Source organism: Carcharodon carcharias (assembly GCF_017639515.1).
Source record: "Carcharodon carcharias isolate sCarCar2 chromosome 37 unlocalized genomic scaffold, sCarCar2.pri SUPER_37_unloc_1, whole genome shotgun sequence".
Taxonomy (NCBI): domain Eukaryota; kingdom Metazoa; phylum Chordata; class Chondrichthyes; order Lamniformes; family Lamnidae; genus Carcharodon; species Carcharodon carcharias.
This window is the reverse complement of record NW_024470758.1, coordinates 2472066-2497899: the sequence shown is the minus strand read 5'-3', so window position 1 is coordinate 2497899 and position 25834 is coordinate 2472066. Positions and strand designations below refer to the sequence as shown.

The window sequence follows — 25834 nt, the reverse complement described above, 5'->3', positions numbered from 1 at the left end:
CCCAGACTGTGTTAGAGGGGGAGTGAGGCCCAGACTGTGTTAGAGGGGAGTGAGGCCCAGACTGTGTTAGAGGGGGAGTGAGGCCCAGACTGTGTTAGAGGGGGAGTGAGGCCCAGACTGTGTTAGAGGGGGAGTGAGGCCCAGACTGTGTTAGAGGGGGAGTGAGGCCCAGACTGTGTTAGAGGGGGAGTGAGGCCCAGACTGTGTTAGAGGGGAGTGAGGCCCAGACTGTGTTAGAGGGGGAGTGAGGCCCAGACTGTGTTAGAGGGGGAGTGAGGCCCAGACTGTGTTAGAGGGGGAGTGAGGCCCAGACTGTGTTAGAGGGGAGTGAGGCCCAGACTGTGTTAGAGGGGGAGTGAGGCCCAGACTGTGTTAGAGGGGGAGTGAGGCCCAGACTGTGTTAGAGGGGGAGTGAGGCCCAGACTGTGTTAGAGGGGGAGTGAGGCCCAGACTGTGTTAGAGGGGGAGTGAGGCCCAGACTGTGTTAGAGGGGGAGTGAGGCCCAGACTGTGTTAGAGGGGGAGTGAGGCCCAGACTGTGTTAGAGGGGGAGTGAGGCCCAGACTGTGTTAGAGGGGGAGTGAGGCCCAGACTGTGTTAGAGGGGGAGTGAGGCCCAGACTGTGTTAGAGGGGGAGTGAGGCCCAGACTGTGTTAGAGGGGAGTGAGGCCCAGACTGTGTTAGAGGGGGAGTGAGGCCCAGACTGTGTTAGAGGGGGAGTGAGGCCCAGACTGTGTTAGAGGGGGAGTGAGGCCCAGACTGTGTTAACGGGAGAGTGAGGCCCAGACTGTGTTAGAGGGAAAGTGAGGCCCAGAATGTGTTAGAGGGGGAGTGAGGCCCCAGACTGTGTTAGAGGGGGAGTGAGGCCCAGACTGTGTTAGAGGGGGAGTGAGGCCCAGACTGTGTTAGAGGGGGAGTGAGGCCCAGACTGTGTTAGAGGGGGAGTGAGGCCCAGACTGTGTTAGAGGGGGAGTGAGGCCCAGACTTGTTAGAGGGGGAGTGAGGCCCAGACTGTGTTAGAGGGGTAGTGAGACCCAGACTGTGTTAGAGGGGGAGTGAGGCCCAGACTGTGTTAGAGGGGGAGTGAGGCCCAGACTGTGTTAGAGGGGGAGTGAGGCCCAGACTGTGTTAGAGGGGGAGTGAGGCCCAGACTGTGTTAAGGGGGAGTGAGGCCCAGACTGTGATAGAGGTGGAGTGAGGCCCAGACTGTGTTAGAGGGGGAGTGAGGCCCAGACTGTGTTAGAGGGGGAGTGAGGCCCAGACTGTGTTTGAGGGGGAGTGAGGCCCAGACTGTGTTAGAGGGGGAGTGAGGCCCAGACTGTGTTAGAGGGGGAGTGAGGCCCAGACTGTGTTAGAGGGGGAGTGAGGCCCAGACTGTGTTAGAGGGGGAGTGAGGCCCAGACTGTGTTAGAGGGGGAGTGAGGCCCAGACTGTGTTAGAGGGGGAGTGAGGCCCAGACTGTGTTAGAGGGGGAGTGAGGCCCAGACTGTGTTAGAGGGGGAGTGAGGCCCAGACTGTGTTAGAGGGGGAGTGAGGCCCAGACTGTGTTAGAGGGGGAGTGAGGCCCTGACTGTGTTAGAGGGGGAGTGAGGCCCAGACTGTGTTAGAGGGGGAGTGAGGCCCAGACTGTGTTAGAGGGGGAGTGAGGCCCAGACTGTGTTAGAGGGGGAGTGAGGCCCAGACTGTGTTAGAGGGGGAGTGAGGCCCAGACTGTGTTAGAGGGGGAGTGAGGCCCAGACTGTGTTAGAGGGGGAGTGAGGCCCAGACTGTGTTAGAGGGGAGTGAGGCCCAGACTGTGTTAGAGGGGGAGTGAGGCCCAGACTGTGTTAGAGGGGGAGTGAGGCCCAGACTGTGTTAGAGGGGGAGTGAGGCCCAGACTGTGTTAGAGGGGGAGTGAGGCCCAGACTGTGTTAGAGGGGAGTGAGGCCCAGACTGTGTTAGAGGGGGAGTGAGGCCCAGACTGTGTTAGAGGGGGAGTGAGGCCCAGACTGTGTTAGAGGGGGAGTGAGGCCCAGACTGTGTTAGAGGGGGAGTGAGGCCCAGACTGTGTTAGAGGGGGAGTGAGGCCCAGACTGTGTTAGAGGGGGAGTGAGGCCCAGACTGTGTTAGAGGGGGAGTGAGGCCCAGACTGTGTTAGAGGGGGAGTGAGGCCCAGACTGTGTTAGAGGGGGAGTGAGGCCCAGACTGTGTTAGAGGGGGAGTGAGGCCCAGACTGTGTTAGAGGGGGAGTGAGGCCCAGACTGTGTTAGAGGGGGAGTGAGGCCCAGACTGTGTTAGAGGGGGAGTGAGGCCCAGACTGTGTTAGAGGGGGAGTGAGGCCCAGACTGTGTTAGAGGGGGAGTGAGGCCCAGACTGTGTTAGAGGGGGAGTGAGGCCCAGACTGTGTTAGAGGGGGAGTGAGGCCCAGACTGTGTTAGAGGGGGAGTGAGGCCCAGACTGTGTTAGAGGGGGAGTGAGGCCCAGACTGTGTTAGAGGGGGAGTGAGGCCCAGACTGTGTTAGAGGGGGAGTGAGGCCCAGACTGTGTTAGAGGGGGAGTGAGGCCCAGACTGTGTGAGAGGGGGAGTGAGGCCCAGACTGTGTTAGAGGGGGAGTGAGGCCCAGACTGTGTTAACGGGGGAGTGAGGCCCAGACTGTGTTAGAAGGGGATTGAGGTCCAGACTGTGTTAGAGGGGGAGTGAGGCCCAGACTGTGTTAACGGGGGAGTGAGGCCCAGATGTGTTAGAGGGGGAGTGTGGCCCAGACTGTGTTAGAGGGGGAGTGAGGCCCAGACTGTGTTAGAGGGGGAGTGAGGCCCAGACTGTGTTAGAGGGGGAGTGAGGCCCAGACTGTGTTAGGGGGGAGTGAGGCCCAGACTGTGTTAGAGGGGGAGTGAGGCCAGACTGTGTTAGAGGGGAGTGAGGCCCAGACTGTGTTAGAGGGGGAGTGAGGCCCAGACTGTGTTAGAGGGGGAGTGAGGCCCAGACTGTGTTAGAGGGGAGTGAGGCCCAGACTGTGTTAGAGGGGGAGTGAGGCCCAGACTGTGTTAGAGGGGAGTGAGGCCCAGACTGTGTTAGAGGGGGAGTGAGGCCCAGACTGTGTTAGAGGGGGAGTGAGGCCCAGACTGTGTTAGAGGGGGAGTGAGGCCCAGACTGTGTTAAGGGGAGAGTGAGGCCCCAGACTGTGTTAGAGGGGGAGTGATGCCCAGACTGTGTTATAGGGGGACTGAGGCCCAGACTGTGTTAGAGGGGGAGTGAGGCCCAGACTGTGTTAGAGGGGGAGTGAGGCCCAGACTGTGTTAGAGGGGGAGTGAGGCCCAGACTGTGTTAGAGGGGAGTGAGGCCCAGACTGTGTTAGAGGGGGAGTGAGGCCCAGACTGTGTTAGAGGGGGAGTGAGGCCCAGACTGTGTTAGAGGGGGAGTGAGGCCCAGACTGTGTTAGAGGGGGAGTGAGGCCCAGACTGTGTTAGAGGGGGAGTGAGGCCCAGACTGTGTTAGAGGGGGAGTGAGGCCCAGACTGTGTTAGAGGGGGAGTGAGGCCCAGACTGTGTTAGAGGGGGAGTGAGGCCCTGATTGTGTTAGAGGGGAAGTGAGGCCAGACTGTGTGAGGGGGCAGTGAGGCCCAAACTGTGTTAGAGGGGGAGTGAGGCCCAGACTGTGTTAGAGGGGGACTGAGGCCCAGACTGGGTTAGAGGGGGAGTGAGGCCCAGACTGTGTTAGAGGGGGAGTGAGGCCCAGACTGTGTTAGAGGGGGAGTGAGGCCCAGACTGTGTTAGAGGGGGAGTGAGGCCCAGACTGTGTTAGAGGGGGAGTGAGGCCCAGACTGTGTTAACGGGGGAGTGAGGCCCAGACTGTGTTAGAGGGGAGTGAGGCCCAGACTGTGTTAGAGGGGAGTGAGGCCCAGACTGGTTAGAGGGGAGTGAGGCCCAGACTGTGTTAGAGGGGGAGTGAGGGCCCAGACTGTGTTAGAGGGGAGTGAGGCCCAGACTGTGTTAGAGGGGGAGTGAGGCCCAGACTGTGTTAGAGGGGGAGTGAGGCCCAGACTGTGTTAGAGGGGGAGTGAGGCCCAGACTGTGTTAGAGGGGAGTGAGGCCCAGACTGTGTTAGAGGGGAGTGAGGCCCAGACTGTGTTAGAGGGGGAGTGAGGCCCAGACTGTGTTAGAGGGGGAGTGAGGCCCAGACTGTGTTAGAGGGGGAGTGAGGCCCAGACTGTGTTAGAGGGAGAGTGAGGCCCAGACTGTGTTAGAGGGGAGTGAGGCCCAGACTGTGTTAGAGGGGGACTGAGGCCCAGACTGTGTTAGGGGGGAGTGATGGCCAGACTGTGTTAGAGGGGAAGTGAGGCCCAGACTGTGTTAGAGGGGGAGTGAGGCCCAGACTGTGTTAGGGGAGAGTGAGGCCCAGACTGTGTTAGAGGGGGAGTGAGGCCCAGACTGTGTTAGAGGGGGAGTGAGGCCCAGACTGTGTTAGAGGGGGAGTGAGGCCCAGACTGTGTTAGAGGGGGAGTGAGGCCCAGACTGTGTTAGAGGGGGAGTGAGGCCCAGACTGTGTTAGAGGGGGAGTGAGGCCCAGACTGTGTTAGAGGGGGAGTGAGGCCCAGACTGTGTTAGAGGGGAGTGAGGCCCAGACTGTGTTAGAGGGGAGTGAGGCCCAGACTGTGTTAGAGGGGGAGTGAGGCCCAGACTGTGTTAGAGGGGGAGTGAGGCCCAGACTGTGTTAGAGGGGGAGTGAGGCCCAGACTGTGTTAGAGGGGAGTGAGCCCAGACTGTGTTAGAGGGGAGTGAGGCCCAGACTGTGTTAGAGGGGGAGTGAGGCCCAGACTGTGTTAGAGGGGGAGTGAGGCCCAGACTGTGTTAGAGGGGGAGTGAGGCCCAGACTGTGTTAGAGGGGGAGTGAGGCCCAGACTGTGTTAGAGGGGGAGTGAGGCCCAGACTGTGTTAGAGGGGGAGTGAGGCCCAGACTGTGTTAGAGGGGGAGTGAGGCCCAGACTGTGTTAGAGGGGGAGTGAGGCCCAGACTGTGTTAGAGGGGGAGTGAGGCCAAGACTGTGTTAGAGGGGGAGTGAGGCCCAGACTGTGTTAGAGGGGGAGTGAGGCCCAGACTGTGTTAGAGGGGGGAGTGAGGCCCAGACTGTGTTAGAGGGGGAGTGAGGCCCAGACTGTGTTAGAGGGGGAGTGAGGCCCAGACTGTGTTAAGGGGAGAGTGAGGCCCAGACTGTGTTAGAGGGGGAGTGAGGCCCAGACTGTGTTAGAGGGGGAGTGAGGCCCAGACTGTGTTAGTGGGGAGTGAGGCAAAGACTGTGTAAGAGGGGGAGTGAGGCCCAGACTGTGTTAGAGGGGAGTGAGGCCCAGACTGTGTTAGAGGGGGAGTGAGGCCCAGACTGTGTTAGAGGGGGAGGGAGGCCCAGACTGTGTTAGAGGGGGAGTGAGGCCCAGACTGTGTTAAGGGGAGAGTGAGGACCAGACTGTGTTAGAGGGGGAGTGAGGCCCAGACTGTGTTAGAGGGGGAGTGAGGCCCAGACTGTGTTAGGGTGGGAGTAAGTCCCAGACTGTGTTAGAGGGGGAGTGAGGCCCAGACTGTGTTAGAGGGGGAGTGAGGCCCAGACTGTGTTAGAGGGGGAGTGAGGCCCAGACTGTGTTAGAGGGGGAGTGAGGCCCAGACTGTGTTAGAGGGGGAGTGAGGCCCAGACTGTGTTAGAGGGGGAGTGAGGCCCAGACTGTGTTAGAGGGGGAGTGAGGCCCAGACTGTGTTAGAGGGGGAGTGAGGTCCAGACTGTTTTAGGGGGGAGTGAGGCCCAGACTGTGTTAGAGGGGGAGTGAGGCCCAGACTGTGTTAGAGGGGGAGTGAGGCCCAGACTGTGTAGAGGGGGAGTGAGGCCCAGACTGTGTTAGAGGGGGAGTGAGGCCCAGACTGTGTTAGAGGGGGAGTGAGGCCCAGACTGTGTTAGAGGGGGAGTGAGGCCCAGACTGTGTTAGAGGGGGAGTGAGGCCCAGACTGTGTTAGAGGGGGAGTGAGGCCCAGACTGTGTTAGAGGGGGAGTGAGGCCCAGACTGTGTTAGAGGGGGAGTGAGGCCCAGACTGTGTTAGAGGGGGAGTGAGGCCCAGACTGTGTTAGAGGGGGAGTGAGGCCCAGACTGTGTTAGAGGGGGAGTGAGGCCCAGACTGTGTTAGAGGGGGAGTGAGGCCCAGACTGTGTTAGAGGGGGAGTGAGGCCCAGACTGTGTTAGAGGGGGAGTGAGGCCCAGACTGTGTTAGAGGGGGAGTGAGGGCCAGACTGTGTTAGAGGGGGAGTGAGGCCCAGACTGTGTTAGAGGGGGAGTGAGGCCCAGACTGTGTTAGGGGGGAGTGAGTGCCAGACTGTGTTAGAGGGGGAGTGAGGCCCAGACTGTGTTAGAGGGGGAGTGAGGCCCAGACTGTGTTAGAGGGGGAGTGAGGCCCAGACTGTGTTAGAGGGGGAGTGAGGCCCAGACTGTGTTAGAGGGGGAGTGAGGCCCAGACTGTGTTAGAGGGGGAGTGAGGCCCAGACTGTGTTAGAGGGGGAGTGAGGCCCAGACTGTGTTAGAGGGGGAGTGAGGCCCAGACTGTGTTAGAGGGGGAGTGAGGCCCAGACTGTGTTAGAGGGGGAGTGAGGCCCAGACTGTGTTAGAGGGGGAGTGAGGCCCAGACTGTGTTAGAGGGGGAGTGAGGCCCAGACTGTGTTAGAGGGGGAGTGAGGCCCAGACTGTGTTAGAGGGGGAGTGAGGCCCAGACTGTGTTAGAGGGGGAGTGAGGCCCAGACTGTGTTAGAGGGGGAGTGAGGCCCAGACTGTGTTAGAGGGGGAGTGAGGCCCAGACTGTGTTAGAGGGGGAGTGAGGCCCAGACTGTGTTAGAGGGGGAGTGAGGCCCAGACTGTGTTAGAGGGGGAGTGAGGCCCAGACTGTGTTAGAGGGGGAGTGAGGCCCAGACTGTGTTAGAGGGGGGATGAGACCCAGACTGTGTTAGAGGGGGAGTGAGGCCCAGACTGTGTTAGAGGGGGAGTGAGGCCCAGACTGTGTTAGAGGGGGAGTGAGGCCCAGACTGTGTTAACGGGGGAGTGAGGCCCAGACTGTGTTAGAGGGGGAGTGAGGCCCAGACTGTGTTAGAGGGGGAGTGAGGCCCAGACTGTGTTAGAGGGGGAGTGAGGCCCAGGACTGTGTTAGAGGGGAGTGAGGCCCAGACTGTGTTAGAGGGGGAGTGAGGCCCAGACTGTGTTAGAGGGGGAGTGAGGCCCTGACTGTGTTAGAGGGGGAGTGAGGCCCAGACTGTGTTAGAGGGGGAGTGAGGCCCAGACTGTGTTAGAGGGGGAGTGAGGCCCAGACTGTGTTAGAGGGGGAGTGAGGCCCAGACTGTGTTAGAGGGGGAGTGAGGCCCAGACTGTGTTAGAGGGGGAGTGAGGCCCAGACTGTGTTAGAGGGGAGTGAGGCCCAGACTGTGTTAGAGGGGAGTGAGGCCCAGGCTGTGTTAGAGGGGGAGTGAGGCCCAGACTGTGTAGAGGGGGAGTGAGGCCCAGACTGTGTTAGAGGGGAGTGAGGCCCAGACTGTGTTAGAGGGGGAGTGAGGCCCAGACTGTGTTAGAGGGGGAGTGAGGCCCAGACTGTGTTAGAGGGGGAGTGAGGCCCAGACTGTGTTAACAGGGGAGTGAGGCCCAGACTGTGTTAGAGGGGGAGTGAGGCCCAGACTGTGTTAGGGGGGAGTGAAGGCCAGACTGTGTTAGAGGGGGAGTGAGGCCCAGACTGTGTTAGAGGGGGAGTGAGGCCCAGACTCTGTGAGAGGGTGAGTGAGGCCCAGACTGTGTTAGAGGGGAGTGAGGCCCAGACTGTGTTAGAGGGGGAGTGAGGGCCAGACTGTGATAGGGGGGAGTGAGGCCCAGACTGTGTTAGAGGGGGAGTGAGGCCCAGACTGTGTTACAGGGGGAGTGAGGCCCAGACAGTGTTAGAGGGGGAGTGAGGCCAGACTGTGTAAGAGGGAGAGTGAGGCCCAGACTGTGTTAGAGGGGGAGTGAGGCCCAGACTGTGTTAAGAGGGGGAGTGAGGCCCAGACTGTGTTAGGGGGGAGTGAGGCCCAGACTGTGTTAGAGGGGGAGTGAGGCCCAGACTGTGTTAGGGGGGAGTGAAGGCCAGACTGTGTTAGAGGGGGAGTGAGGTCCAGACTGTGTTAGAGGGGGAGTGAGGCCCAGACTGTGTTAGAGGGGGAGTGAGGCCCAGACTGTGTTAGAGGGGGAGTGAGGCCAGACTGTGTTAGAGGGGAGTGAGGCCCAGACTGTGTTAGAGGGGAGTGAGGCCCAGACTGTGTTAGAGGGGAGTGAGGCCCAGACTGTGTTAGGGGGGGAGTGAGGCCCAGACTGTGTTAGAGGGGGAGTGAGGCCCAGACTGTGTTAGGGGGGAGTGAGGCCCAGACTGTGTTAGAGGGGGAGTGAGGCCCAGACTGTGTTAGAGGGGGAGTGAGGCCCAGACTGTGTTAGAGGGGGGAGTGAGGCCCTGACTGTGTTAGAGGGGGAGTGAGGCCCAGACTGTGTTAGGGGGGCGTGAGGCCCAGACTGTGTTAGAGGGGCAGTGAGGCCCAGACTGTGTTAGAGGGGAGTGAGGCCCAGACTGTGTTAGAGGGGAGTGAGGCCCAGACTGTGTTAAGAGGGGGAGTGAGGCCCAGACTGTGTTAGAGGGGGAGTGAGGCCCAGACTGTGTTACAGGGGAGTGAGGCCCAGACTGTGTTAGGAGGGGGAGTGAGGCCCAGACTGTGTTAGAGGGGAGTGAGGCCCAGACTGTGTTAGAGGGGGAGTGAGGCCCAGACTGTGTTAGAGGGGGAGTGAGGCCCAGACTGTGTTAACAGGGGAGTGAGGCCCAGACTGTGTTAGAGGGGGAGTGAGGCCCAGACTGTGTTAGAGGGGGAGTGAGGCCCAGACTGTGTTAGAGGGGGAGTGAGGCCCAGACTGTGTTAGAGGGGGAGTGAGGCCCAGACTGTGTTAGAGGGAGAGTGAGGCCCAGACTGTGTTAGAGGGGGAGTGAGGCCCAGACTGGGTTGAGGGGGAGTGAGGCCAGACTGTGTTAAGGGGGAGTGAGGCCCAGACTGTGTTAGAGGGGAGTGAGCCCAGACTGTGTTAGAGGGGGAGTGAGGCCAGACTGTGTTAGAGGGGGAGTGAGGCCCAGACTGTGTTAGCGGTGGAGTGAGGCCCAGACTGTGTTAGAGGGGGAGTGAGGCCCAGACTGTGTTAGAGGGGGAGTGAGCCCAGACTGTGTTAGAGGGGGAGTGAGGCCCAGACTGTGTTAGAGGGGGAGTGAGGCCCAGACTGTGTTAGATGGGATGTGAGGCCCAGACTGTGTTAGAGAGGGAGTGAGGCCCAGACTGTGTTAGGGGGGAGTGAGGCCCTAGCCTGTGTTAGAGGGGGAGTGAGGCCCAGACTGTGTTAGAGGGGGAGTGAGGCCCAGACTGTGTTAGAGGGGGAGTGAGGCCCAGACTGTGTTAGGGGGGGAGTGAGGCCCAGACTGTGTTAGAGGGGGAGTGAGGCCCAGACTGTGTTAACAGGGGAGTGAGTCCCAGACTGTGTTAGAGGGGGAGTGAGGCCCAGACTGTGTTAGAGGGGGAGTGAGGCCCAGACTGTGTTAGAGGGGGAGTGAGGCCCAGACTGTGTTAGAGGGGGAGTGAGGCCCAGACTGTGTTAGGGTGGGAGTGAGGCCCAGACTGTGTTAGAGGGGAGTGAGGCCCTGACTGTGTTAGAGGGGGAGTGAGGCCCAGACTGTGTTAGAGGGGGAGTGAGGCCCAGACTGTGTTAGAGGGGGAGTGAGGCCCAGACTGTGTTAGAGGGGGAGTGAGGCCCAGACTGTGTTAGAGGGGGAGTGAGGCCCAGACTGTGTTAGAGGGGGAGTGAGGCCCAGACTGTGTTAGAGGGGGAGTGAGGCCCAGACTGTGTTAGAGGGGGAGTGAGGCCCAGACTGTTTTTACGGGAGAGTGAGGCCCAGACTGTGTTAGAGGGGGAGTGAGGCCCAGACTGTGTTTACAGGGGAGTGAGGCCCAGACTGTGTTAGAGGGGGAGTGAGGCCCAGACTGTGTTAGAGGGGGAGTGAGGCCCAGACTGTGTTAGGGGGCAGTGAGGCCCAGACTGTGTTAGAGGGGGAGTGAGGCCCAGACTGTGTTAGAGGGGGAGTGAGGCCCAGACTGTGTTAGAGGGGGAGTGAGGCCCAGACTGTGTTAGAGGGGGAGTGAGGCCCAGACTGTGTTAGAGGGGAGTGAGGCCCAGACTGTGTTAGAGGGGAGTGAGGCCCAGACTGTGTTAGAGGGGGAGTGAGGCCCAGACTGTGTTAGAGGGGGAGTGAGGCCCAGACTGTGTTAGAGGGGGAGTGAGGCCCAGACTGTGGTAGAGGGGGAGGTGAGGCCAGACTGTGTTAGAGGGGGAGTGTGGCCCAGACTGTGTTAGAGGGGGAGTGAGGCCCAGACTGTGTTAGAGGGGGAGTGAGGCCCAGACTGTGTTAGAGGGGGAGTGAGGCCCAGACTGTGTTAGAGGGGGAGTGAGGCCCAGACTGTGTTAGAGGGGGAGTGAGGGCTAGACTGTGTTAGAGGGGAGTGAGTGCCAGAATGTGTTAGAGCGGGAGTGAGGCCCAGACTGTTTTAGGGGGGGAGTGAGGCCCAGACTGTGTTAGAGGGGGCTTGAGGCCCAGACTGTGTTAGGGGGCGAGTGAGGCCCAGACTGTGTTAGAGGGGGAGTGAGGCACAGACTGTGTTAGAGGGGAGTGAGGCCCAGACTGTGTTAGAGGGGGAGTGAGGCCCAGACTGTGTTAGAGGGGGAGTGAGGCCCAGACTGTGTTAGAGGGGGAGTGAGGCCCAGACTGTGTTAGAGGGGGAGTGAGGCCCAGACTGTGTTAGAGGGGGAGTGAGGCCCAGACTGTGTTAGAGGGGGAGTGAGGCCCAGACTGTGTTAGAGGGGGAGTGAGGCCCAGATTGTGTTAGAGGGGGAGTGAGGCCCAGACTGTGTTAGAGGGGGAGTGAGGTCCAGACTGTGTTAGAGGGGGAGTGAGGCCCAGACTGTGTTATGGGGGAGTGAGGCCCAGACTGTGTTAGGGGGGAGTGAGGCCCAGAGTGTGTTAGAGGGGGAGTGAGGCCCAGACTGTGTTAGAGGGGGAGTTAGGCCCAGACTGTGTTAACTAGGGAGTGAGGCCCAGACTGTGTTCGAGGGGGAGTGAGGCCCAGACTGTGTTAGAGGGGGAGTGAGGCCCAGACTGTGTTAACAGGGGAGTGAGGCCCAGACTGTGTTAGAGGGAGAGTGAGGGCCAGACTGTGTTAGAGGGGGAGTGAGGCCCAGACTGTGTTAGAGGGAGAGTGATGCCCGGACTGTGTTATGGGGGAGTGAGGCCCAGACTGTGTTAGGGGGAGTGAGGCCCAGAGTGTGTTAGAGGGGGAGTGAGGCCCAGACTGTGTTAGAGGGGGAGTTAGGCCCAGACTGTGTTAGAGGGGAGTGAGGCCCAGACTGTGTTAGAGGGGGAGTGAGGCCCAGACTGTGTTAGAGGGGGAGTGAGGCCCAGACTGTGTTAGAGGGGAGTGAGGCCCAGACTGTGTTAGAGGGGGAGTGAGGCCCAGACTGTGTTAGAGGGGAGTGAGGCCCAGACTGTGTTAGAGGGGGAGTGAGGCCCAGACTGTGTTAGAGGGGGAGTGAGGCCCAGACTGTGTTAGAGGGGGAGTGAGGCCCAGACTGTGTTAGAGGGGAGTGAGGCCCAGACTGTGTTAGAGGGGGAGTGAGGCCCAGACTGTGTTAGAGGGGGAGTGAGGCCCAGACTGTGTTAGAGGGGAGTGAGGCCCAGACTGTGTTAGAGGGGAGTGAGGCCCAGACTGTGTTAGAGGGGGAGTGAGGCCCAGACTGTGTTAGAGGGGGAGTGAGGCCCAGACTGTGTTAGAGGGGGAGTGAGGCCCAGACTGTGTTAGAGGGGGAGTGAGGCCCAGACTGTGTTAGAGGGGAGTGAGGCCCAGACTGTGTTAGAGGGGGAGTGAGGCCCAGACTGTGTTAGAGGGGGAGTGAGGCCCAGACTGTGTTAGAGGGGGAGTGAGGCCCAGACTGTGTTAGAGGGGAGTGAGGCCCAGACTGTGTTAGAGGGGGAGTGAGGCCCAGACTGTGTTAGAGGGGGAGTGAGGCCCAGACTGTGTTAGAGGGGGAGTGAGGCCCAGACTGTGTTAGAGGGGGAGTGAGGCCCAGACTGTGTTAGAGGGGAGTGAGGCCCAGACTGTGTTAGAGGGGGAGTGAGGCCCAGACTGTGTTAGAGGGGGAGTGAGGCCCAGACTGTGTTAGAGGGGAGTGAGGCCCAGACTGTGTTAGAGGGGAGTGAGGCCCAGACTGTGTTAGAGGGGGAGTGAGGCCCAGACTGTGTTAGAGGGGGAGTGAGGCCCAGACTGTGTTAGAGGGGGAGTGAGGCCCAGACTGTGTTAGAGGGGAGTGAGGCCCAGACTGTGTTAGAGGGGGAGTGAGGCCCAGACTGTGTTAGAGGGGAGTGAGGCCCAGACTGTGTTAGAGGGGGAGTGAGGCCCAGACTGTGTTAGAGGGGAGTGAGGCCCAGACTGTGTTAGAGGGGGAGTGAGGCCCAGACTGTGTTAGAGGGGGAGTGAGGCCCAGACTGTGTTAGAGGGGGAGTGAGGCCCAGACTGTGTTAGAGGGGGAGTGAGGCCCAGACTGTGTTAGAGGGGGAGTGAGGCCCAGACTGTGTTAGAGGGGGAGTGAGGCCCAGACTGTGTTAGAGGGGAGTGAGGCCCAGACTGTGTTAGAGGGGAGTGAGGCCCAGACTGTGTTAGAGGGGGAGTGAGGCCCAGACTGTGTTAGAGGGGAGTGAGGCCCAGACTGTGTTAGAGGGGGAGTGAGGCCCAGACTGTGTTAGAGGGGAGTGAGGCCCAGACTGTGTTAGAGGGGGAGTGAGGCCCAGACTGTGTTAGAGGGGGAGTGAGGCCCAGACTGTGTTAGAGGGGGAGTGAGGCCCAGACTGTGTTAGAGGGGGAGTGAGGCCCAGACTGTGTTAGAGGGGGAGTGAGGCCCAGACTGTGTTAGAGGGGGAGTGAGGCCCAGACTGTGTTAGAGGGGGAGTGAGGCCCAGACTGTGTTAGAGGGGAGTGAGGCCCAGACTGTGTTAGAGGGGAGTGAGGCCCAGACTGTGTTAGAGGGGGAGTGAGGCCCAGACTGTGTTAGAGGGGAGTGAGGCCCAGACTGTGTTAGAGGGGGAGTGAGGCCCAGACTGTGTTAGAGGGGAGTGAGGCCCAGACTGTGTTAGAGGGGGAGTGAGGCCCAGACTGTGTTAGAGGGGGAGTGAGGCCCAGACTGTGTTAGAGGGGGAGTGAGGCCCAGACTGTGTTAGAGGGGGAGTGAGGCCCAGACTGTGTTAGAGGGGAGTGAGGCCCAGACTGTGTTAGAGGGGAGTGAGGCCCAGACTGTGTTAGAGGGGAGTGAGGCCCAGACTGTGTTAGAGGGGAGTGAGGCCCAGACTGTGTTAGAGGGGGAGTGAGGCCCAGACTGTGTTAGAGGGGAGTGAGGCCCAGACTGTGTTAGAGGGGGAGTGAGGCCCAGACTGTGTTAGAGGGGAGTGAGGCCCAGACTGTGTTAGAGGGGAGTGAGGCCCAGACTGTGTTAGAGGGGAGTGAGGCCCAGACTGTGTTAGAGGGGAGTGAGGCCCAGACTGTGTTAGAGGGGGAGTGAGGCCCAGACTGTGTTAGAGGGGGAGTGAGGCCCAGACTGTGTTAGAGGGGAGTGAGGCCCAGACTGTGTTAGAGGGGAGTGAGGCCCAGACTGTGTTAGAGGGGGAGTGAGGCCCAGACTGTGTTAGAGGGGGAGTGAGGCCCAGACTGTGTTAGAGGGGGAGTGAGGCCCAGACTGTGTTAGAGGGGAGTGAGGCCCAGACTGTGTTAGAGGGGGAGTGAGGCCCAGACTGTGTTAGAGGGGGAGTGAGGCCCAGACTGTGTTAGAGGGGGAGTGAGGCCCAGACTGTGTTAGAGGGGGAGTGAGGCCCAGACTGTGTTAGAGGGGGAGTGAGGCCCAGACTGTGTTAGAGGGGAGTGAGGCCCAGACTGTGTTAGAGGGGGAGTGAGGCCCAGACTGTGTTAGAGGGGAGTGAGGCCCAGACTGTGTTAGAGGGGAGTGAGGCCCAGACTGTGTTAGAGGGGGAGTGAGGCCCAGACTGTGTTAGAGGGGGAGTGAGGCCCAGACTGTGTTAGAGGGGGAGTGAGGCCCAGACTGTGTTAGAGGGGAGTGAGGCCCAGACTGTGTTAGAGGGGGAGTGAGGCCCAGACTGTGTTAGAGGGGGAGTGAGGCCCAGACTGTGTTAGAGGGGGAGTGAGGCCCAGACTGTGTTAGAGGGGGAGTGAGGCCCAGACTGTGTTAGGGGGGGAGTGAGGCCCAGACTGTGTTAGAGGGGGAGTGAGGCCCAGACTGTGTTAGAGGGGGAGTGAGGCCCAGACTGTGTTAGAGGGAGTGAGGCCCAGACTGTGTTAGAGGGGGAGTGAGGCCCAGACTGTGTTAGAGGGGGAGTGAGGCCCAGACTGTGTTAGGGGGGGAGTGAGGCCCAGACGGTGTTAGAGGGGGAGTGCGGAGCAGACTGTGTTAGAGGGGTAGTGAGGTCCAGACTGTTTTAGGAGGGAGTGAGGGCTAGAATGTGTTAGAGGGGGAGTGAGGCCCAGACTGTGTTAGAGGGGGAGTGAGGCCCAGACTGTGTTAGAGGGGGAGTGAGGCCCAGACTGTGTTAGAGGGGGAGTGAGGCCCAGACTGTGTTAGAGGGGGAGTGAGGCCCAGACTGTGTTAGAGGGGGAGTGAGGCCCAGACTGTGTTAGAGGGGGAGTGAGGCCCAGACTGTGTTAGAGGGGGAGTGAGGCCCAGACTGTGTTAGAGGGGAGTGAGGCCCAGACTGTGTTAGAGGGGGAGTGAGGCCCAGACTGTGTTAGAGGGGGAGTGAGGCCCAGACTGTGTTAGAGGGGAGTGAGGCCCAGACTGTGTTAGAGGGGGAGTGAGGCCCAGACTGTGTTAGAGGGGAGTGAGGCCCAGACTGTGTTAGAGGGGGAGTGAGGCCCAGACTGTGTTAGAGGGGGAGTGAGGCCCAGACTGTGTTAGAGGGGGAGTGAGGCCCAGACTGTGTTAGAGGGGAGTGAGGCCCAGACTGTGTTAGAGGGGAGTGAGGCCCAGACTGTGTTAGAGGGGAGTGAGGCCCAGACTGTGTTAGAGGGGGAGTGAGGCCCAGACTGTGTTAGAGGGGGAGTGAGGCCCAGACTGTGTTAGAGGGGGAGTGAGGCCCAGACTGTGTTAGAGGGGGAGTGAGGCCCAGACTGTGTTAGAGGGGAGTGAGGCCCAGACTGTGTTAGAGGGGGAGTGAGGCCCAGACTGTGTTAGAGGGGGAGTGAGGCCCAGACTGTGTTAGAGGGGGAGTGAGGCCCAGACTGTGTTAGAGGGGGAGTGAGGCCCAGACTGTGTTAGAGGGGAGTGAGGCCCAGACTGTGTTAGAGGGGAGTGAGGCCCAGACTGTGTTAGAGGGGGTGAGGCCCAGACTGTGTTAGAGGGGGAGTGAGGCCCAGACTGTGTTAGAGGGGGAGTGAGGCCCAGACTGTGTTAGAGGGGAGTGAGGCCCAGACTGTGTTAGAGGGGGAGTGAGGCCCAGACTGTGTTAGAGGGGGAGTGAGGCCCAGACTGTGTTAGAGGGGGAGTGAGGCCCAGACTGTGTTAGAGGGGGAGTGAGGCCCAGACTGTGTTAGAGGGGGAGTGAGGCCCAGACTGTGTTAGAGGGGGAGTGAGGCCCAGACTGTGTTAGAGGGGAGTGAGGCCCAGACTGTGTTAGAGGGGGAGTGAGGCCCAGACTGTGTTAGAGGGGGAGTGAGGCCCAGACTGTGTTAGAGGGGGAGTGAGGCCCAGACTGTGTTAGAGGGGGAGTGAGGCCCAGACTGTGTTAGAGGGGGAGTGAGGCCCAGACTGTGTTAGAGGGGGAGTGAGGCCCAGACTGTGTTAGAGGGGGAGTGAGGCCCAGACTGTGTTAGAGGGGGAGTGAGGCCCAGACTGTGTTAGAGGGGAGTGAGGCCCAGACTGTGTTAGAGGGGAGTGAGGCCCAGACTGTGTTAGAGGGGGAGTGAGGCCCAGACTGTGTTAGAGGGGGAGTGAGGCCCAGACTGTGTTAGAGGGGAGTGAGGCCCAGACTGTGTTAGAGGGGGAGTGAGGCCCAGACTGTGTTAGAGGGGGAGTGAGGCCCAGACTGTGTTAGAGGGGGAGTGAGGCCCAGACTGTGTTAGAGGGGGAGTGAGGCCCAGACTGTGTTAGAGGGGAGTGAGGCCCAGACTGTGTTAGAGGGGGAGTGAGGCCCAGACTGTGTTAGAGGGGGAGTGAGGCCCAGACTGTGTTAGAGGGGGAGTGAGGCCCAGACTGTGTTAGAGGGGAGTGAGGCCCAGACTGTGTTAGAGGGGAGTGAGGCCCAGACTGTGTTAGAGGGGGAGTGAGGCCCAGACTGTGTTAGAGGGGGAGTGAGGCCCAGACTGTGTTAGAGGGGGAGTGAGGCCCAGACTGTGTTAGAGGGGAGTGAGGCCCAGACTGTGTTAGAGGGGGAGTGAGGCCCAGACTGTGTTAGAGGGGGAGTGAGGCCCAGACTGTGTTAGAGGGGGAGTGAGGCCCAGACTGTGTTAGAGGGGGAGTGAGGCCCAGACTGTGTTAGAGGGGGAGTGAGGCCCAGACTGTGTTAGAGGGGAGTGAGGCCCAGACTGTGTTAGAGGGGGAGTGAGGCCCAGACTGTGTTAGAGGGGGAGTGAGGCCCAGACTGTGTTAGAGGGGAGTGAGGCCCAGACTGTGTTAGAGGGGGAGTGAGGCCCAGACTGTGTTAGAGGGGGAGTGAGGCCCAGACTGTGTTAGAGGGGGAGTGAGGCCCAGACTGTGTTAGAGGGGGAGTGAGGCCCAGACTGTGTTAGAGGGGAGTGAGGCCCAGACTGTGTTAGAGGGGAGTGAGGCCCAGACTGTGTTAGAGGGGAGTGAGGCCCAGACTGTGTTAGAGGGGGAGTGAGGCCCAGACTGTGTTAGAGGGGGAGTGAGGCCCAGACTGTGTTAGAGGGGGAGTGAGGCCCAGACTGTGTTAGAGGGGGAGTGAGGCCCAGACTGTGTTAGAGGGGGAGTGAGGCCCAGACTGTGTTAGAGGGGGAGTGAGGCCCAGACTGTGTTAGAGGGGAGTGAGGCCCAGACTGTGTTAGAGGGGGAGTGAGGCCCAGACTGTGTTAGAGGGGGAGTGAGGCCCAGACTGTGTTAGAGGGGGAGTGAGGCCCAGACTGTGTTAGAGGGGGAGTGAGGCCCAGACTGTGTTAGAGGGGAGTGAGGCCCAGACTGTGTTAGAGGGGGAGTGAGGCCCAGACTGTGTTAGAGGGGAGTGAGGCCCAGACTGTGTTAGAGGGGAGTGAGGCCCAGACTGTGTTAGAGGGGGAGTGAGGCCCAGACTGTGTTAGAGGGGGAGTGAGGCCCAGACTGTGTTAGAGGGGGAGTGAGGCCCAGACTGTGTTAGAGGGGGAGTGAGGCCCAGACTGTGTTAGAGGGGGAGTGAGGCCCAGACTGTGTTAGAGGGGAGTGAGGCCCAGACTGTGTTAGAGGGGAGTGAGGCCCAGACTGTGTTAGAGGGGGAGTGAGGCCCAGACTGTGTTAGAGGGGGAGTGAGGCCCAGACTGTGTTAGAGGGGGAGTGAGGCCCAGACTGTGTTAGAGGGGGAGTGAGGCCCAGACTGTGTTAGAGGGGGAGTGAGGCCCAGACTGTGTTAGAGGGGAGTGAGGCCCAGACTGTGTTAGAGGGGGAGTGAGGCCCAGACTGTGTTAGAGGGGGAGTGAGGCCCAGACTGTGTTAGAGGGGGAGTGAGGCCCAGACTGTGTTAGAGGGGGAGTGAGGCCCAGACTGTGTTAGAGGGGGAGTGAGGCCCAGACTGTGTTAGAGGGGGAGTGAGGCCCAGACTGTGTTAGAGGGGGAGTGAGGCCCAGACTGTGTTAGAGGGGGAGTGAGGCCCAGACTGTGTTAGAGGGGGAGTGAGGCCCAGACTGTGTTAGAGGGGGAGTGAGGCCCAGACTGTGTTAGAGGGGGAGTGAGGCCCAGACTGTGTTAGAGGGGGAGTGAGGCCCAGACTGTGTTAGAGGGGGAGTGAGGCCCAGACTGTGTTAGAGGGGAGTGAGGCCCAGACTGTGTTAGAGGGGGAGTGAGGCCCAGACTGTGTTAGAGGGGGAGTGAGGCCCAGACTGTGTTAGAGGGGGAGTGAGGCCCAGACTGTGTTAGAGGGGGAGTGAGGCCCAGACTGTGTTAGAGGGGGAGTGAGGCCCAGACTGTGTTAGAGGGGGAGTGAGGCCCAGACTGTGTTAGAGGGGGAGTGAGGCCCAGACTGTGTTAGAGGGGGAGTGAGGCCCAGACTGTGTTAGAGGGGGAGTGAGGCCCAGACTGTGTTAGAGGGGGAGTGAGGCCCAGACTGTGTTAGAGGGGGAGTGAGGCCCAGACTGTGTTAGAGGGGAGTGAGGCCCAGACTGTGTTAGAGGGGGAGTGAGGCCCAGACTGTGTTAGAGGGGAGTGAGGCCCAGACTGTGTTAGAGGGGGAGTGAGGCCCAGACTGTGTTAGAGGGGGAGTGAGGCCCAGACTGTGTTAGAGGGGGAGTGAGGCCCAGACTGTGTTAGAGGGGAGTGAGGCCCAGACTGTGTTAGAGGGGGAGTGAGGCCCAGACTGTGTTAGAGGGGGAGTGAGGCCCAGACTGTGTTAGAGGGGGAGTGAGGCCCAGACTGTGTTAGAGGGGGAGTGAGGCCCAGACTGTGTTAGAGGGGGAGTGAGGCCCAGACTGTGTTAGAGGGGGAGTGAGGCCCAGACTGTGTTAGAGGGGGAGTGAGGCCCAGACTGTGTTAGAGGGGAGTGAGGCCCAGACTGTGTTAGAGGGGGAGTGAGGCCCAGACTGTGTTAGAGGGGAGTGAGGCCCAGACTGTGTTAGAGGGGGAGTGAGGCCCAGACTGTGTTAGAGGGGGAGTGAGGCCCAGACTGTGTTAGAGGGGGAGTGAGGCCCAGACTGTGTTAGAGGGGAGTGAGGCCCAGACTGTGTTAGAGGGGGAGTGAGGCCCAGACTGTGTTAGAGGGGGAGTGAGGCCCAGACTGTGTTAGAGGGGGAGTGAGGCCCAGACTGTGTTAGAGGGGGAGTGAGGCCCAGACTGTGTTAGAGGGGGAGTGAGGCCCAGACTGTGTTAGAGGGGGAGTGAGGCCCAGACTGTGTTAGAGGGGAGTGAGGCCCAGACTGTGTTAGAGGGGGAGTGAGGCCCAGACTGTGTTAGAGGGGGAGTGAGGCCCAGACTGTGTTAGAGGGGGAGTGAGGCCCAGACTGTGTTAGAGGGGGAGTGAGGCCCAGACTGTGTTAGAGGGGGAGTGAGGCCCAGACTGTGTTAGAGGGGGAGTGAGGCCCAGACTGTGTTAGAGGGGGAGTGAGGCCCAGACTGTGTTAGAGGGGGAGTGAGGCCCAGACTGTGTTAGAGGGGGAGTGAGGCCCAGACTGTGTTAGAGGGGGAGTGAGGCCCAGACTGTGTTAGAGGGGGAGTGAGGCCCAGACTGTGTTAGAGGGGGAGTGAGGCCCAGACTGTGTTAGAGGGGGAGTGAGGCCCAGACTGTGTTAGAGGGGGAGTGAGGCCCAGACTGTGTTAGAGGGGAGTGAGGCCCAGACTGTGTTAGAGGGGGAGTGAGGCCCAGACTGTGTTAGAGGGGGAGTGAGGCCCAGACTGTGTTAGAGGGGAGTGAGGCCCAGACTGTGTTAGAGGGGGAGTGAGGCCCAGACTGTGTTAGAGGGGAGTGAGGCCCAGACTGTGTTAGAGGGGGAGTGAGGCCCAGACTGTGTTAGAGGGGGAGTGAGGCCCAGACTGTGTTAGAGGGGGAGTGAGGCCCAGACTGTGTTAGAGGGGGAGTGAGGCCCAGACTGTGTTAGAGGGGGAGTGAGGCCCAGACTGTGTTAGAGGGGGAGTGAGGCCCAGACTGTGTTAGAGGGGGAGTGAGGCCCAGACTGTGTTAGAGGGGGAGTGAGGCCCAGACTGTGTTAGAGGGGGAGTGAGGCCCAGACTGTGTTAGAGGGGGAGTGAGGCCCAGACTGTGTTAGAGGGGGAGTGAGGCCCAGACTGTGTTAGAGGGGAGTGAGGCCCAGACTGTGTTAGAGGGGAGTGAGGCCCAGACTGTGTTAGAGGGGGAGTGAGGCCCAGACTGTGTTAGAGGGGAGTGAGGCCCAGACTGTGTTAGAGGGGGAGTGAGGCCCAGACTGTGTTAGAGGGGGAGTGAGGCCCAGACTGTGTTAGAGGGGGAGTGAGGCCCAGACTGTGTTAGAGGGGGAGTGAGGCCCAGACTGTGTTAGAGGGGGAGTGAGGCCCAGACTGTGTTAGAGGGGAGTGAGGCCCAGACTGTGTTAGAGGGGGAGTGAGGCCCAGACTGTGTTAGAGGGGGAGTGAGGCCCAGACTGTGTTAGAGGGGGAGTGAGGCCCAGACTGTGTTAGAGGGGGAGTGAGGCCCAGACTGTGTTAGAGGGGGAGTGAGGCCCAGACTGTGTTAGAGGGGGAGTGAGGCCCAGACTGTGTTAGAGGGGGAGTGAGGCCCAGACTGTGTTAGAGGGGGAGTGAGGCCCAGACTGTGTTAGAGGGGGAGTGAGGCCCAGACTGTGTTAGAGGGGGAGTGAGGCCCAGACTGTGTTAGAGGGGGAGTGAGGCCCAGACTGTGTTAGAGGGGGAGTGAGGCCCAGACTGTGTTAGAGGGGGAGTGAGGCCCAGACTGTGTTAGAGGGGAGTGAGGCCCAGACTGTGTTAGAGGGGAGTGAGGCCCAGACTGTGTTAGAGGGGGAGTGAGGCCCAGACTGTGTTAGAGGGGGAGTGAGGCCCAGACTGTGTTAGAGGGGGAGTGAGGCCCAGACTGTGTTAGAGGGGGAGTGAGGCCCAGACTGTGTTAGAGGGGGAGTGAGGCCCAGACTGTGTTAGAGGGGGAGTGAGGCCCAGACTGTGTTAGAGGGGGAGTGAGGCCCAGACTGTGTTAGAGGGGGAGTGAGGCCCAGACTGTGTTAGAGGGGGAGTGAGGCCCAGACTGTGTTAGAGGGGGAGTGAGGCCCAGACTGTGTTAGAGGGGAGTGAGGCCCAGACTGTGTTAGAGGGGGAGTGAGGCCCAGACTGTGTTAGAGGGGAGTGAGGCCCAGACTGTGTTAGAGGGGGAGTGAGGCCCAGACTGTGTTAGAGGGGAGTGAGGCCCAGACTGTGTTAGAGGGGAGTGAGGCCCAGACTGTGTTAGAGGGGAGTGAGGCCCAGACTGTGTTAGAGGGGGAGTGAGGCCCAGACTGTGTTAGAGGGGGAGTGAGGCCCAGACTGTGTTAGAGGGGGAGTGAGGCCCAGACTGTGTTAGAGGGGGAGTGAGGCCCAGACTGTGTTAGAGGGGGAGTGAGGCCCAGACTGTGTTAGAGGGGGAGTGAGGCCCAGACTGTGTTAGAGGGGGAGTGAGGCCCAGACTGTGTTAGAGGGGGAGTGAGGCCCAGACTGTGTTAGAGGGGAGTGAGGCCCAGACTGTGTTAGAGGGGGAGTGAGGCCCAGACTGTGTTAGAGGGGGAGTGAGGCCCAGACTGTGTTAGAGGGGGAGTGAGGCCCAGACTGTGTTAGAGGGGGAGTGAGGCCCAGACTGTGTTAGAGGGGGAGTGAGGCCCAGACTGTGTTAGAGGGGGAGTGAGGCCCAGACTGTGTTAGAGGGGGAGTGAGGCCCAGACTGTGTTAGAGGGGGAGTGAGGCCCAGACTGTGTTAGAGGGGGAGTGAGGCCCAGACTGTGTTAGAGGGGGAGTGAGGCCCAGACTGTGTTAGAGGGGGAGTGAGGCCCAGACTGTGTTAGAGGGGGAGTGAGGCCCAGACTGTGTTAGAGGGGGAGTGAGGCCCAGACTGTGTTAGAGGGGGAGTGAGGCCCAGACTGTGTTAGAGGGGGAGTGAGGCCCAGACTGTGTTAGAGGGGGAGTGAGGCCCAGACTGTGTTAGAGGGGGAGTGAGGCCCAGACTGTGTTAGAGGGGGAGTGAGGCCCAGACTGTGTTAGAGGGGGAGTGAGGCCCAGACTGTGTTAGAGGGGGAGTGAGGCCCAGACTGTGTTAGAGGGGGAGTGAGGCCCAGACTGTGTTAGAGGGGGAGTGAGGCCCAGACTGTGTTAGAGGGGGAGTGAGGCCCAGACTGTGTTAGAGGGGGAGTGAGGCCCAGACTGTGTTAGAGGGGGAGTGAGGCCCAGACTGTGTTAGAGGGGGAGTGAGGCCCAGACTGTGTTAGAGGGGAGTGAGGCCCAGACTGTGTTAGAGGGGAGTGAGGCCCAGACTGTGTTAGAGGGGAGTGAGGCCCAGACTGTGTTAGAGGGGAGTGAGGCCCAGACTGTGTTAGAGGGGGAGTGAGGCCCAGACTGTGTTAGAGGGGGAGTGAGGCCCAGACTGTGTTAGAGGGGAGTGAGGCCCAGACTGTGTTAGAGGGGGAGTGAGGCCCAGACTGTGTTAGAGGGGAGTGAGGCCCAGACTGTGTTAGAGGGGGAGTGAGGCCCAGACTGTGTTAGAGGGGGAGTGAGGCCCAGACTGTGTTAGAGGGGGAGTGAGGCCCAGACTGTGTTAGAGGGGGAGTGAGGCCCAGACTGTGTTAGAGGGGGAGTGAGGCCCAGACTGTGTTAGAGGGGAGTGAGGCCCAGACTGTGTTAGAGGGGGAGTGAGGCCCAGACTGTGTTAGAGGGGGAGTGAGGCCCAGACTGTGTTAGAGGGGGAGTGAGGCCCAGACTGTGTTAGAGGGGGAGTGAGGCCCAGACTGTGTTAGAGGGGGAGTGAGGCCCAGACTGTGTTAGAGGGGGAGTGAGGCCCAGACTGTGTTAGAGGGGGAGTGAGGCCCAGACTGTGTTAGAGGGGGAGTGAGGCCCAGACTGTGTTAGAGGGGGAGTGAGGCCCAGACTGTGTTAGAGGGGGAGTGAGGCCCAGACTGTGTTAGAGGGGGAGTGAGGCCCAGACTGTGTTAGAGGGGGAGTGAGGCCCAGACTGTGTTAGAGGGGGAGTGAGGCCCAGACTGTGTTAGAGGGGGAGTGAGGCCCAGACTGTGTTAGAGGGGGAGTGAGGCCCAGACTGTGTTAGAGGGGGAGTGAGGCCCAGACTGTGTTAGAGGGGAGTGAGGCCCAGACTGTGTTAGAGGGGGAGTGAGGCCCAGACTGTGTTAGAGGGGGAGTGAGGCCCAGACTGTGTTAGAGGGGGAGTGAGGCCCAGACTGTGTTAGAGGGGGAGTGAGGCCCAGACTGTGTTAGAGGGGAGTGAGGCCCAGACTGTGTTAGAGGGGGAGTGAGGCCCAGACTGTGTTAGAGGGGGAGTGAGGCCCAGACTGTGTTAGAGGGGGAGTGAGGCCCAGACTGTGTTAGAGGGGAGTGAGGCCCAGACTGTGTTAGAGGGGGAGTGAGGCCCAGACTGTGTTAGAGGGGGAGTGAGGCCCAGACTGTGTTAGAGGGGGAGTGAGGCCCAGACTGTGTTAGAGGGGAGTGAGGCCCAGACTGTGTTAGAGGGGGAGTGAGGCCCAGACTGTGTTAGAGGGGGAGTGAGGCCCAGACTGTGTTAGAGGGGAGTGAGGCCCAGACTGTGTTAGAGGGGGAGTGAGGCCCAGACTGTGTTAGAGGGGGAGTGAGGCCCAGACTGTGTTAGAGGGGGAGTGAGGCCCAGACTGTGTTAGAGGGGAGTGAGGCCCAGACTGTGTTAGAGGGGGAGTGAGGCCCAGACTGTGTTAGAGGGGGAGTGAGGCCCAGACTGTGTTAGAGGGGAGTGAGGCCCAGACTGTGTTAGAGGGGGAGTGAGGCCCAGACTGTGTTAGAGGGGGAGTGAGGCCCAGACTGTGTTAGAGGGGGAGTGAGGCCCAGACTGTGTTAGAGGGGGAGTGAGGCCCAGACTGTGTTAGAGGGGGAGTGAGGCCCAGACTGTGTTAGAGGGGGAGTGAGGCCCAGACTGTGTTAGAGGGGGAGTGAGGCCCAGACTGTGTTAGAGGGGGAGTGAGGCCCAGACTGTGTTAGAGGGGGAGTGAGGCCCAGACTGTGTTAGAGGGGAGTGAGGCCCAGACTGTGTTAGAGGGGGAGTGAGGCCCAGACTGTGTTAGAGGGGGAGTGAGGCCCAGACTGTGTTAGAGGGGGAGTGAGGCCCAGACTGTGTTAGAGGGGGAGTGAGGCCCAGACTGTGTTAGAGGGGGAGTGAGGCCCAGACTGTGTTAGAGGGGGAGTGAGGCCCAGACTGTGTTAGAGGGGGAGTGAGGCCCAGACTGTGTTAGAGGGGGAGTGAGGCCCAGACTGTGTTAGAGGGGGAGTGAGGCCCAGACTGTGTTAGAGGGGGAGTGAGGCCCAGACTGTGTTAGAGGGGGAGTGAGGCCCAGACTGTGTTAGAGGGGGAGTGAGGCCCAGACTGTGTTAGAGGGGGAGTGAGGCCCAGACTGTGTTAGAGGGGGAGTGAGGCCCAGACTGTGTTAGAGGGGAGTGAGGCCCAGACTGTGTTAGAGGGGGAGTGAGGCCCAGACTGTGTTAGAGGGGGAGTGAGGCCCAGACTGTGTTAGAGGGGGAGTGAGGCCCAGACTGTGTTAGAGGGGGAGTGAGGCCCAGACTGTGTTAGAGGGGGAGTGAGGCCCAGACTGTGTTAGAGGGGGAGTGAGGCCCAGACTGTGTTAGAGGGGGAGTGAGGCCCAGACTGTGTTAGAGGGGGAGTGAGGCCCAGACTGTGTTAGAGGGGGAGTGAGGCCCAGACTGTGTTAGAGGGGGAGTGAGGCCCAGACTGTGTTAGAGGGGGAGTGAGGCCCAGACTGTGTTAGAGGGGGAGTGAGGCCCAGACTGTGTTAGAGGGGGAGTGAGGCCCAGACTGTGTTAGAGGGGGAGTGAGGCCCAGACTGTGTTAGAGGGGGAGTGAGGCCCAGACTGTGTTAGAGGGGGAGTGAGGCCCAGACTGTGTTAGAGGGGAGTGAGGCCCAGACTGTGTTAGAGGGGGAGTGAGGCCCAGACTGTGTTAGAGGGGAGTGAGGCCCAGACTGTGTTAGAGGGGGAGTGAGGCCCAGACTGTGTTAGAGGGGGAGTGAGGCCCAGACTGTGTTAGAGGGGAGTGAGGCCCAGACTGTGTTAGAGGGGGAGTGAGGCCCAGACTGTGTTAGAGGGGGAGTGAGGCCCAGACTGTGTTAGAGGGGGAGTGAGGCCCAGACTGTGTTAGAGGGGGAGTGAGGCCCAGACTGTGTTAGAGGGGGAGTGAGGCCCAGACTGTGTTAGAGGGGGAGTGAGGCCCAGACTGTGTTAGAGGGGGAGTGAGGCCCAGACTGTGTTAGAGGGGGAGTGAGGCCCAGACTGTGTTAGAGGGGGAGTGAGGCCCAGACTGTGTTAGAGGGGAGTGAGGCCCAGACTGTGTTAGAGGGGGAGTGAGGCCCAGACTGTGTTAGAGGGGGAGTGAGGCCCAGACTGTGTTAGAGGGGGAGTGAGGCCCAGACTGTGTTAGAGGGGAGTGAGGCCCAGACTGTGTTAGAGGGGGAGTGAGGCCCAGACTGTGTTAGAGGGGGAGTGAGGCCCAGACTGTGTTAGAGGGGGAGTGAGGCCCAGACTGTGTTAGAGGGGGAGTGAGGCCCAGACTGTGTTAGAGGGGAGTGAGGCCCAGACTGTGTTAGAGGGGGAGTGAGGCCCAGACTGTGTTAGAGGGGGAGTGAGGCCCAGACTGTGTTAGAGGGGGAGTGAGGCCCAGACTGTGTTAGAGGGGGAGTGAGGCCCAGACTGTGTTAGAGGGGAGTGAGGCCCAGACTGTGTTAGAGGGGGAGTGAGGCCCAGACTGTGTTAGAGGGGGAGTGAGGCCCAGACTGTGTTAGAGGGGGAGTGAGGCCCAGACTGTGTTAGAGGGGGAGTGAGGCCCAGACT

General features: G+C 60.3%; 1 protein-coding gene across 1 annotated transcript in view; it reads right to left on the bottom strand.

The window, feature by feature from the left end:
* The window catches only part of cnih2 (cornichon family AMPA receptor auxiliary protein 2), a 279942-nt gene that overhangs the window by 37700 nt on the left and 216408 nt on the right, over positions 1 to 25834 (bottom strand). The gene's annotated exons all lie outside the window — the stretch shown is intronic.